Consider the following 12,868-nt stretch of genomic DNA (forward strand, 5'->3'; position numbering starts at 1 on the left):
TCAAATTAAGCAGATGACTCCACTGGCTTTATCATTTCACATTTTAATCTTATTGAGCCAGGAATCCATCCCATGTCTCTGAACACCCCAGTTAGGATCCAGAAAAAGCGTTCTGCTCTGTTTTATATTCCGTAAATCCTCCGCATCCCTGGAGTATCATTTAATTATAGGGAAGACTTGCAAGTTCTTCACATATTTTTAATTTGCTGACAACAGACCCCAACGCTATCCCGGCTGCTTCAGCCAGAATTTTTAATCCCGCTTCTTATCTCATAAATTTATCATATAAAAGGTATTTCATGGTCTGTTCACTTGAGCTCTATTACAGAATGTTTTGACAAACTCACAAATCATTTAGTACGAGCCTGTCTTGAATTACCCTTTAAAACACTGGTGCACATTAAAACCAGAGAAAAAGACTTTTGCAATAGTGAAAAAAAGCGTAATCTAATTAATTTTATAAAGTGGAATATTGTACTTGTTCTTCTATGTTCATCATCATAATCATCAAAACACTATCCCCCAAGTCTCTCCAATCCACACAGCTGATATGATTATCATGATTATGATAATGAATTTGTCAAATGAATATTTAACTATGGGCACAAATCACAAAGTTCATCACCATGTGTGCATAACAGAGCGCTTCCCCATCTTTAAAGTGAATGACAGAAAAAAAGCGAAGAGCAAGATAAGTTGGTGTCATTCCAAATTATTATTAAATATTAAATTATTAAAGGAGGATATCTTCAAGACAGCAGGAGGGTTAATATGCTACAGGCTGTTTACTTTGGAGACATGCTGTGGATATGGATGCAACCTGACACGACACCTTGAATACTGCATAAAAATGAGAAAAGAAATATCACCTGTAACTAAATTTGATCATTTTGTAACAAAAAGCAATTAAAAACTAATTATTGTAATTAATAATTTGCTCTGTTGATTTAGTCTTAATTCTTAGAATACATTTGATGGTGTCAGCACGCTTGTACCGATGGCATATTTTTACCCCCCAAAAACCTGTATAATCACGAGGAAAGCAAATTGTGTTTTGACTGTGAATTATTTTATTTAACAAGCACAATACGAAATCTGAATGCTGTGTTTTATGTTATACCTCAGTGCAAAGGTATGAAATTCATAACTAACATGACACCAAAGAATTTCCACTTATTATTACCTGTGAAGTCTGTGAAATCTCCTCCACAGACAGGTCAAGGAGAAAGCCTTTGTTTGGAAAGTTTACAGTGTAAGGAGAGCTCTTTTCAGTGATGGGGATACTACGCCAGAAGATGGAGAAGCATGCCAGTAGACATCTTAACTACAAAGAGAAAGAGTATTTGTCTTGAAAGAGTACAAGTAAGAGAGCATATCTGGGATAAGGAAAACTCCTTTTGTCTGCAGTTTTTAGTAGTACAGGGTGTGCAACTGTAAACTTCCACAAGAGCACAGAGGGACTCACTTCTTTTCTGGAACGGTCTGCCTGAAGTTTTGGAATTTGTTTTTGCATGCCTTCATATGAAGCATTCTTTGTTGCTGTTGGGACAAGTACTGGGCAACTCAGGTAGTGAAAAAAGAGAAAAAAAAAGATATAAATATCTGATTCTTGTGCCTTGCCCTGTTTTCACATGTTTTTGTAGCGACTGCATACATTACAGCCCATGCCCACACAGCGTCTGCCCTTTCTTTGAGTTTATCGCTTCGCAGAATGTTTCAAGCTGTCGATTCTTATCTGCAATTTAAACAACTCCACCATAGATGTCACCACAGGTCCAAATGTTAGGTTGCATCTAAATTTGACTCCATCTGCTAAACCATTGTTGTACTTTTGAAGTACAAAGTAGTCAAAGGGAGACCAGTTTTCCAGGAGAGCTTCCAGGTATCTGTAAGACTGAATGAATGTGTAGCAGGGCAAATGAATAGTGCGTAGTCTCATTTCTTAGAAAAATAGTGGATAAATTAAATCCAATATTCTGTCTTTGCCTAAGTGTCAGCTGAGCTGGTTAATCAGGCAGAACCAGGTTTACAGGAAAACGGGCTAGTGCAAGTCTAACAGTGTTGGTTTGGTTTACTGCTGTTGACACTGTGTTGATCTTGATTTATTGTGATTTTTCATGAATGTGCAAAAAATCTTCCTAATATCAATTTAGGAAAGTTAAAGTTCAATATTGAAAACACTTCTGGAAACACCAGATAGCCCTAATTCTAAAATTTTCATCCCACACGAACAACTTTCAGATGATAAAACAAACACATTCATACCAACTAACTTTCTTTAATGAGAGTTTCGTGGTGGCAAAAAACTGACATTTGCAACCCCGTGGTATCCAACTATGGGTTTGCTACTTATAACGTGAGTTCGCTGCCATGTTTTCAAGGCTGAATATGTCTGTTTGTGCGCAACGATCACTTTCATGCTCTGTAAGCCACAGTTCTGAGAAAGTTTGGAAGTGAAGCCATAATTAATCTTCATAATTAGTCCCGTTCTTCCTGCTATGACTTGTGAAAAATTTCTTCCATTCAAATATTCAGTGCCTCTGGTGAACAAAGAGAGCATGTTGCTCAATCAAATCCACAAAGCAATCATAATTACTGCAGTTCAAAATCCGTTTTTTTTCTTTTGATGGTAAATCAGGATTGTTTTTTAGATATATAAGAAATATAAGAAAGATAAAGACATGTGTTTTTATTTACTGCCTGTACCTAAAAATAAAATAGGGTAATCTGACTGCAGCGCAGTCGTCTGCAGCTACTTCGTCACAATCACACACCTCCAGCATTTAGTTGTCCAAGCATATGATAGCACATACCTGGTGATTCGGTGGACAATTCTCAAACAGAGCACAGTGGCTCCCTCTGTTGGATGTAAGGTGGAATAACATCCACAGAAACTTCAACAGAAACGATCTGCTGTCAATGGTGGACATTTCAGGCAGTAAATATAAATGGCATCATATGATTTCTATTTGAGTACAGACTGGCCTCTTTTACAGTACACTAAAACCACACTTTTATTGTTTGTTATTCTTTTCTCTCCCTTTTTTCCCTTTCTTTTCTTTTCTTTTAAAACATTACCTATTTTAAGTATTAAAATCTGAGAGTATTAGATTAATTAGTGGGAGAACCTATAAGATTTTTGTTCCTGCATCATTTTGGTAATCTGAGGAAAAATACAATAATGTGGTGTCATCTCTTTGATCTTTAAGACAATGACTGTAAATCAAACCTGGACTGTTGGAGGTGTCCTTCAGGGAAAACTTTTTTTTGGTTTCGTTGGTGGACAGGTTTTTGGAAAAACGTACTTTTGATTCAGTTATGATAATTTCATGGTGATGACCTTAGTATTACTTTTATTAATGTTGTGGTGAATGACGCCCTGTCTAATCATTTTTGTGTTTTCTTTGATGGGCTGATCACCTCAGTCACCAGAGCCAGACGGAAAACTATCAAAAAGAGGCATTTCAATGAACACGCTAGTACTGTATTTATGGAGGCCATTGCTATGATATCCAATATAACAGCAGAGTCTGTGGATGACCGGCTCCATCATTTTAACACTAACCTCCTCGGGGTTTTCTCCACCATATTGCACCTGTGAGGGTTAAAATTGCTGCTGTTAAACAGAAAGTATCCACAGTGCCTTAATTGTTCCACATATTGTCACGTTGCAGCCTGATTCAAGATGGATTAAATTCATTTTTACCTCAAAATTCTACACACAACCCTGTAGTGACTAAATGAAAAAAGTTTGCTTGAAATTCTTGTAAATGCATCAAAAAACAAAACAAAACTGTGTCTCAGTTTGTTATGTATGGGACTGCATGGTCACAGATCAGTCAGGGTACATGCTATATTATACAGAAATAAAGCATTGCTGTTGCCAGGACACTCAAACGCTAGTTCAGGTGTGTTCAGTTGATCTGTTTCCACTGATCATCTGCTAGACTTTTCTAAAACTTGACTCGACTCCACCTGTGGTAAATCCAGTTGATTGAACATGATTTGGAAAGGCACACACCTGTTTATATAAGGTCCCATAGCTGACTGATCATGTCACAGTACAAACCAAGCCGTGAAGTCCAAGGAATTATATCAAGGCACAGATCTAGGGAAGGGTACAGAAAAGTTTCTACTGCACTGAAGGTCCCAGTGAACGCAGTGGCCTCCATCATCCATAAACTGAAGAAATTAGAACTCACCAGGACTCTTCCTGGAGCTGACAGCCCGACCAACCTGACTGATACATATACAACATATCACGCCCGTATGGCAGAGTGGCCAGACAGAGTAGTCACTTCTCAGTAAAACTAGTTTTCCAAAAGGCACCTGAAGGACTCTCCTACCATGAGAAACAAAATTCTTTGGACTGATGAAACAAAGATTAGAGTCTTTGGTCTGAATGCCAAGTGTCATGCCTGGAGGAAACCAGGCACTGTTCATAACCTGCCCAATATCATCCCTGCAGTGAAGCATGGTGGTGACAACATCATGATGTGGGGATGTTTTTTGGCAGCAGGAACTGGGATTGAGGCAACTAGTCAGGATTGAGGCAACAATGAATGCAGCAACATAAAGAGACATCCATGAAGATATCCTGCTCCAGATCTCTCTGGACCTCAGACTGAGGTGACGCTTCATCTTCCAGCAGGACACTTAGCCAAAATAACAAAGGAGCAGCTTCAGGCCCACTCTGTGAACATACTTGAGTGGTAGACATATCTGAAAACGGATGTGCACAGATGTTCCTCATCATTCGGGATGGAGCTCAAGAGATTCTGCAAAGAAGATTGTGAGAAACTGCCCAAAACTAGTGTGCCAAGCCTTTAGGATCATACTCAAAAAGACTCAATGCTCTGTGTGCTGCCCATAGACTGGGGACAATCTGAGCTCAAAGAACTCTTTCTGTTAAATGGAAGTTTAGTTTTTCCATCCCGCTGTTGTCAAATGTTAGCTCACAGGGACCGTTCTTTTGTTCTCATTTGTTTTCATTTTGCTTTATTTCTTTGTGTTTTATATATTTTTTTAAATGCTATAGGATGTGTAGCCTACACAGCAATTAGTTTGAGCTGTTGACTCGGCTTCCAGTTTCCCCACATCTCGATCCAATCGAGCATCTGTGGGATGAGCTGGACAAGCAAATCCGATCCATGCAGGCTCCACTTACAGGAACAGCAACTTATAGGAATTAAAGGATCTGCTGCTAAGATCTTTGTGCCAGACACCACAGGACACTTTCAGCTGTCTAGCAGAGTCCATGCCTTGATGGGTCAGAGCTGTTTTGTCAGCAATAGGGGGAACCAGCCAGGTGTTAGGCAGGTGGTCCTAATATTACGCCTGATCGGTGTATAAACATCTTTGCATGTTTTCCACAGACTGTTTGATTGTTGCTGGTTCCTGTACAAAAAGAACAGCTAATTGCTTCCTTGCATTGATTGACAGTGTTTACTGTAGAACATTAAGAAAGGCTATCATCTCCAAACAATCCATAAAGGAGTTGCTCATCAGTGTTGTACGTCTACTTAAAAAGAAAAGTATAAAAATTTGGTTTTTGACACTAGATGGCGCAGTTGTACCATAAATAGAGGCCATCATTAGCCCACATGGGTAGAGGGACAGCCCGATAAAAGAACCATTTTAGAATAAAGACACCATCACTAACTTTGGCTGACTTGCCACACTGGTGCTGGAGTTATTGTATTTGGAGGATGCAGGGAAAAAAGAACCTAAAGGACAAATCTCATAGATTCTTAATTCAAACCCCCCAAAACAAAACAGAATCTGATTTCTCATTAACAGGTTGTGTAATCTGTAATAAAAAAAGAAGAAGAAGAGAGATTTCTCTCTGCGCAAAAACCACCAGCTTATTTTTCAGAAAGGTCGTCAGTGTAAAAAGACTGAGTTACTGCCCTTTTCACATAGAATAAATAATTTTACATTCAGACACTCCAAGCAAATGTCATAATTGCACTGGCTAGGACAGATGAAGAGGACTGCCATCAAATTAGCGGTCACCTTGATCATCAGTGGGAGCAGAATATTTTATAATATTATATTATAGCGCTGCAGTCTGTCATGGTCATCTCTTGATAGCAGACCTAAAAGGCTAGACTAATGTCCAGCTTTGCTTGATTATGCATATTAATGACACCTCAAGAATTCATCACACACAAAAAAATCTTTCTTCAGTGGGCGAGGAGGGCAAATGGTAATAAATGGCTGAATTTATTCACTTTAGGAATAATTCCTTTAATCAGGGGAGGAAACTTTCATGAGACTGGTAGGCAGGCTGCTTGAGTTCTTAAATAATTTAAGAAAATCGATTTTTGTCTGTGTGCGTGTGTGTGTGTGTGTGTGTGATGGGCTATGATTACCTATCCACAAAAACACATCCTTTAGGAACTAATCAGCCCCTGAGCTTGAGAACACTCGTTTTATGATTAAGGCATAATAAAAACAATTGCTTTTCCAAGCTTAGTCTGGGGAAAAGGAACTGCAGGTGGCATGTGCAACAGTGCAGGTTTTCAACAACTGGGCTGCCTACTGGCCCAAGATTATACTTTCGGCAAGCTGCACTGGGCTTTTGTTGAAGTGCTAGAGATAACACAAAGAAAACTTCAAACAGGCTTCTTATTGTGTTCTATTCTTCTGGGCAAGCTGATTACAGTTAAGGATAAAAGTTGTTCCTATACAGTAAACTAATGCGAAGAATCAGAGAGCACTAATTAAGTCATGGGGGATCTGAGGCGGTCGGCTTGGATGTGTTCCCCAACACCCAGACCGTAGGGGTTTAGTAGGAACTTTACAGCCCAACAGCAGTCAGCATCAAAGGTGTTTATTGTCAGCTGAATGTCCGGTGGAGGCATGAACCGCTGGGTGTTCAAAGCCAGAGGGGCAAAAAAAAAAAAGCACTAGCTACAGCTTCTTACCCTTGCTTGTCTTTACTCCTCTTTTTCGACTCTCCATCTCACCGCCCCAGTAGAGCTGAGAAAGTTGCACTAAATAACATTTTGTGTCCAAATGAGTATAGCCAGTGTCTATCTAACATGTAAATAGATATTAGCATAATGAAGCAAAACCCCCTTCATTTAACCTCTGATTTTTTTATTTCTAAAACTAAACAGCATTTAATTGGTTTTCAGGCAGGATAAAAAGAACCTTTAGACTAATGTTTCTTTAAAAATCTGACAAATTATGAATTTATGAACTTGTCTTTCAGGTCAGTGTCAGCATGTTACATTCAGTTTTCAATTTTAATTTCAATAGAATGGATATTACTATGTTTAAGTGGAGATGTTGCATTCTTCATGATCACAGCTCTGAATAGCTGAAGCATCATTGTTTGCTCTACGACCTCGGCAGACACTGAATAGATTCATTTTGTGCAAAATTGAGTGCGCGCATTTGTGTATGTGTGTGCAGTTTATCCGTGTGTCTGTGTGTGTGCGTGCATGTGTATTTACTCACCTCGTCTTTGAAATTGTATCTTCAGTGACTGTTTGTTTGCAAAGCCACTGATGAAGGTGACCAGACCTAGAACAGGAACACTGCCTTTAAAGTGTTGGGCTGTATTTGCTTTTCTTTTCAGTGCCAGTTTTGTAATTTGTCCTTGTGTTGGCCTGGCCTCTGTGTGTACTTACATGCATCATTCTTACATTTTTTCCCTTGTACACCTGCCTTCTGTTTCCTTCTATGCAGTTTTTCTATATTTTAACTGATTTGAAGGTCTGTGAAGGCATCACCTGCCTCCCCCAACATCAGTTTCTGTATGAATAAAAAAAGAAATGATAAAATATTCTTGATAGGACTTAATGGCTGTAATTAATTAATGACAAATTTAGTTGTTTGGCATCCTAAAGAAAACTGTGAATAGCCGAGGAGGTTCTGGATCAAAGTCAACTACGAGGTTATTAACAGTCTAAGCTAAATCTGGAGATGTGTTTTCTTTTGGGTTTTTTTTAGTGTAGTGATGCTTTTAGTTTTCCTTATGCCCAGTTGTTGCAGAATACACACACACACACACACACACACACACACACACACACACACACACACACACACACACACACACACACACACATTTCTTAACCCCTTTCCTCATTAATGGGAGGGCTTGTCCTGCTGGCTGTAGCTGCCTGCAAATTACAATTTAGTACTCCAAGAGTTAAGACTGTGTTCTTTCAGCCCATTGTGTGTTTGTGTGTGCGCACGCGTGCGTGTGTGTGTGTGTCGGGGGAGGGGTAGAGAGTGTCTGGTAGAAAACCTTTAATCCGGGTGCTGTCAGGCCCAAACCCGGCTTGACGTCCCATTGATGTGGAACAGAACAAAACACAGGGCCCCTTGCTAAGCTCTGACTGAACTCAAACACACACACACAGACACACACACTCTGGGCTCCTCTCTAAAGCCCCCAGCTTGGGCCCCCACTCTCTAACCGGGAAGGGCATTCCTCAGCCCTTGTACACGCGTGTGCATACACAAACTCACTCACACGCATGCTCAAATGCATGTGCCTGCACAGACACACAAACTGAGCGAAGTGAACACAATATTAACTCATTGAGTGCTGCATTGTAATTTGCAGGTGGCAACAACTTTAGGGTTCCCCACTCTTATATAGAATATATGTCCATTCATTATCATCCAGAAACCTGAGTGTGTGTGTGGGTGTACTGAAGGGGATGACGATTTGAGAGTCTGGCAATCTATTTAAATTGGAGATAACTGTGTCCACTGCGCGCTCACACACACACACACAGACACACACACACACACACACACACACACACACACACACACACACACACAAACATCAAATGTTTGTGAGAAGCTGGGTTACAGTTAACAGAAGCCAGATGCTCTGGTGTGTGTTGGCAGTAATGAAAGTATGTATCCGTGGTGACAACAAACAGTTATTATTGTCCTGCTGTTTGGACAGCTCCAAGCCCCCAGCATCTCTGTTTACTATTAGCTTTGAAAGAAAGAAACAGAAAGAAGAAGATGGAGAACAGAGACAGTGAAAGTGAGAGGCAGATGTATGGCTGAGCGGATACAAAAAGTGACTTTTATTAGAATAAACGTGTTTTAGTTGATGCCGTGGAACTGTCGAGGACCTCAGAGTTTATCTGCCTGCTGTTCTCTGGGTGACCAGGAGGTGGGGATATGGACATCAGGCAGTCGTGGAGCTGAGCGTCTTGCTCCAACTTTGACCCAGCGATAGCTTTAAGGTTGAAGCATTTCACTTCATCAGTTCAGTTTCAGTCTGTGCCCTGAAAACTGAGGAGGTCCCCTTGCACTTCTCTCTGCTATGACGACTGAAGGAATCCACTTGCCTACAGAGGGTTCAAACATCCCCTTCTGTAATACTCAGCCACCCACACCTACTTGGTGAGCTTGCTCCCCCCTCCTTCTCCAGGACTAAACTTACCCTTGATTTCCGTTGTTAAATTACACAGAACTTTATTCCTCGGTGCTAGAATTCTGCTGCTTCCGTTTCGGAAAGTCAGAACTCCGTGTGAGCTGTTTGTTTGGGCCGGGCTTCAGTCCACAGAGGCTCAAGCTGTCCCAAGCAAAATGTTTTTATTGACGGCTGAAAGCAGTTAGACCGACAGCACCGATTGGCTGTAATTGGTCGGCAAGTCAGTGGTGTGTTTGAAATACCCTATGTAAAGTGGCAGTCTTAAGAGAACGCGCACACACATGGCTGCCACCATTCCCCCCTCACCCCCATCCAGTTCCCTTAAGAGAAGCCAGATGGGCCACGGGGAAGCAATCACCTCTCTATTTGTCTTGGTGCTGATCAGGTTAGTGAAGTGTTTTCAGGCCTGGCCAGGAGTCCGCATACTACTGCCTGTTGTCCCTGCTGCTCACTGCACAGCACTCCACGACTCTAGCCAGCTGCCTCGGTCAGATCTCTGAGGGACTGTTTAAACAGAAGTACACTAAGAGTGGGGACATGCACTATCAACTGGTAAAGGGGCAATAAAGGACAGAGAGGATGACTTTTGTTAGTTCTGGTGCATTTTTGATATATCAGGGCCAGCTGAAAAGCAGATTTTGAATTTGAGCGGTGCACAAAAGCAAAGCAGCTGACAGTTAATATATTAATATGAGGTCAGCATGGAAGCTGGTAGCTAACATCTTTCATCTGTTGATATGGACACCGCCATTTAGCACCGGGTCAGTGGATGGGAGGTGTTTAGGCAGCAATATGTGTGGAGAATATTCCACCCACTGAATACACAGATGGTTTGGTTTAAAGCAATGAAATGAGCACCAGACACAGAGCAGTGTCAGTGAATGAAAGCCTCAGTGATGCACATACACACACATACATGCGTATACATGAAGCGCTGACTGCTTGGGTTAATGGAGTGATGCAATCCAGAAGGAATTTACTCAAGGACTCGGGGAGTCAACCATAAGGTAGCCCCTGGACTGCCCTGTACACATTCGTTTTTTCACATTACAATGCATTGTCTTTGTCATATGTCTTAACAAGAATCAAGTCCAAAGACAAACAGCAGTATCAAAAAGACAAAAAGGCAAAGAATGGAAAAGACTGAGAAGCACAAGATGATCCAGCGAGTCGCCCCGCGTCTGGACAGAACCATCAGGGGGACTCCTGGGCAGAGAAACCTGATCTCGCTCAGACTTGCCCACCTCCTGATTGGCTGGCCCTCCCGTGAACCCTGACCCTTGACTTTGTCTGGGGCTTGTGACCTTGAGTGAAGTGCAGGCAGAGTGTTGAATCTCCTCCCAGACTCTCATCTGTCCTCTTTTTCCTCTCTCTTTCCTCTGGCTTTTCCTCTCTGCCCATTCGTTTCCAGTCAGAGAGAGTCGGTGGGGAGGAGATGGAGAGCAGAAATGTCAGCGAGACATTAAACAGAGTGCGTCTGTGTGTGCTCTCATAGTCCAACCTGTCTTATTTCCCTCTCCTCCACCCCAACCACCTTCCTCCTCCTTGCGTCTCCTCTAAATACGCTTCTCTAAAGAGCAATAAATTCATCCTCTTTTCTACAAATCTCCAAATCTCTCTGTCTTTTTTTTTTTTGCTCCATCAACACTCTCATCACTTTTTCTACTAATCCATTCTGCCTCCCTTTGCTATCGTATGGTTTATCATACCAAGTGGCAAGGCCAGTGCCAACAGTAATTCATAAAAACTGCTTTATTTTAGTGACTTTTAGCAAAAAAGCTATCACAGATCAATAGAAATCATCTGTAAAGGTCCCATACTATTTGTGCAGTCTTAAATGCAATTCAGTCAATAATTAAGTGGAAAAGCTTTAATTTAACAAACAATGTCACAACAGCAAGTAACTGTCAGTAAATACAAAACAACTTTAAAGGTAAAGTGCTCTCTCTTTTGCATTGCATTGTGGGATATTTATTCCAGCGTTTTGTGTTTGCATAATGGTATACACGGTATGTGTCGTTGTATTCATACTCAGATTTCAGATATAAAAAGCAGCCACATAAAGAAAAGAAAACTGCAGAGTTTAGGACAAACTTTGGAAGCAGCAGGTGGAACCAACACCTGCTTGCAGTATTTCTCTGATCCACATACAAGCGTTACAATGGCACATTATAGTTTCTGAATCAGACCAGTAATAACCTTCAATCCTGCTCTTACCAGGAGCCCCTAGCAAAGCTCAGCATCAGCAGTTACTAATCTGTCGCAGGGCTACTACAGAGAGATGGCCAACCACTCGCATTCACATCTACGGCCAGTTTAGGATCACCACTTATAGTGTCCTAAAGATACTATACATGTCTTTAGGAGAAAGTATGCGGAGACACGGGGAGAAAATGCAATCTCCACACAGAATGGCCCCAGGCCCCCTGGATAAACCAATTCATCGGTGAACTCATTTATTTATTTTAAATAAAATCAATACATTTATTTAATAAAACTCAGTCTACCTTTATATTTCTGCACCACATTAGTGCATTAATACTAACAGACTCTTTGTCTGTTTTTTTATGGATTAATAGACATTTTGGTTTTGTACTCGAATGTACTCTCCTCTCCCACCTGTGGACACCCAGGCACGTATACCTACATGTCGTTTAGATGCACACAAAGGTCACTTTGTGCTGTCTCAGTGCAGAACATGGCAGCAGTGTGCAGCGGTGCACAGCTGAGGGGGTGTTTATTTTATTGGATGTTTATTTCGCTCTGTAAAACATGCCACTCAGGGACCTCGTGGAGCGATGTACTCAAACCCCTTTCTCTCTCTTTCTTCCCTCTCTCCTCCAGTGTAAACAGTGAGTATACTGGGAGTATTTCCTACACTAGGCTGTGTGGACATGTAATCCATCCAGTCAGACATTGTAAACAACATCTCTGCATGTTTATAAATGCTGCCCAACCACTCTAATGAATTTATGGTAATGTCTTGTTCTACTGCTCCTGCTGTATGCTTCTGCTTATGTGTGCGAGGTGTGAGTGTGCATGCATTACCACTCTTCTAGGGAGTGCTGCACACATTTTACTGGTTTCTGATGTTTCTGAAGGAGGTTTTATTTCCTGGTGCATACAGCCTGTTTAAAAGCTTAAAACCCGTGACAGCATCAAGCACTGAATGACTGTTATGAAGCAATGTGCCACAGTACGAAGTCCATTAGCAAACCAACTCTTTTTTATTCCATTTACTTCATTTCAGCTTACCGCAGCAAGATCTGATCGTTTAATAATGAAGCATATGATGATTTGACGATTTTTTAAACACATGGCGGAGACAGCTAATACCACTTGAAATGTGTGCACATTATTAAACTTGCCGTTTACTTGTTGGAGTCTTAGATCACTGCTTTTCCTTGTTTGTTAAAAAAAACATGTATAATAAATGTTTCCAGTGATGGA

Source organism: Haplochromis burtoni, unplaced genomic scaffold, assembly GCF_018398535.1.
Source record: "Haplochromis burtoni strain Fernald_Lab_line unplaced genomic scaffold, NCSU_Asbu1 Contig_79, whole genome shotgun sequence".
Lineage (NCBI taxonomy): Eukaryota > Metazoa > Chordata > Actinopteri > Cichliformes > Cichlidae > Haplochromis > Haplochromis burtoni.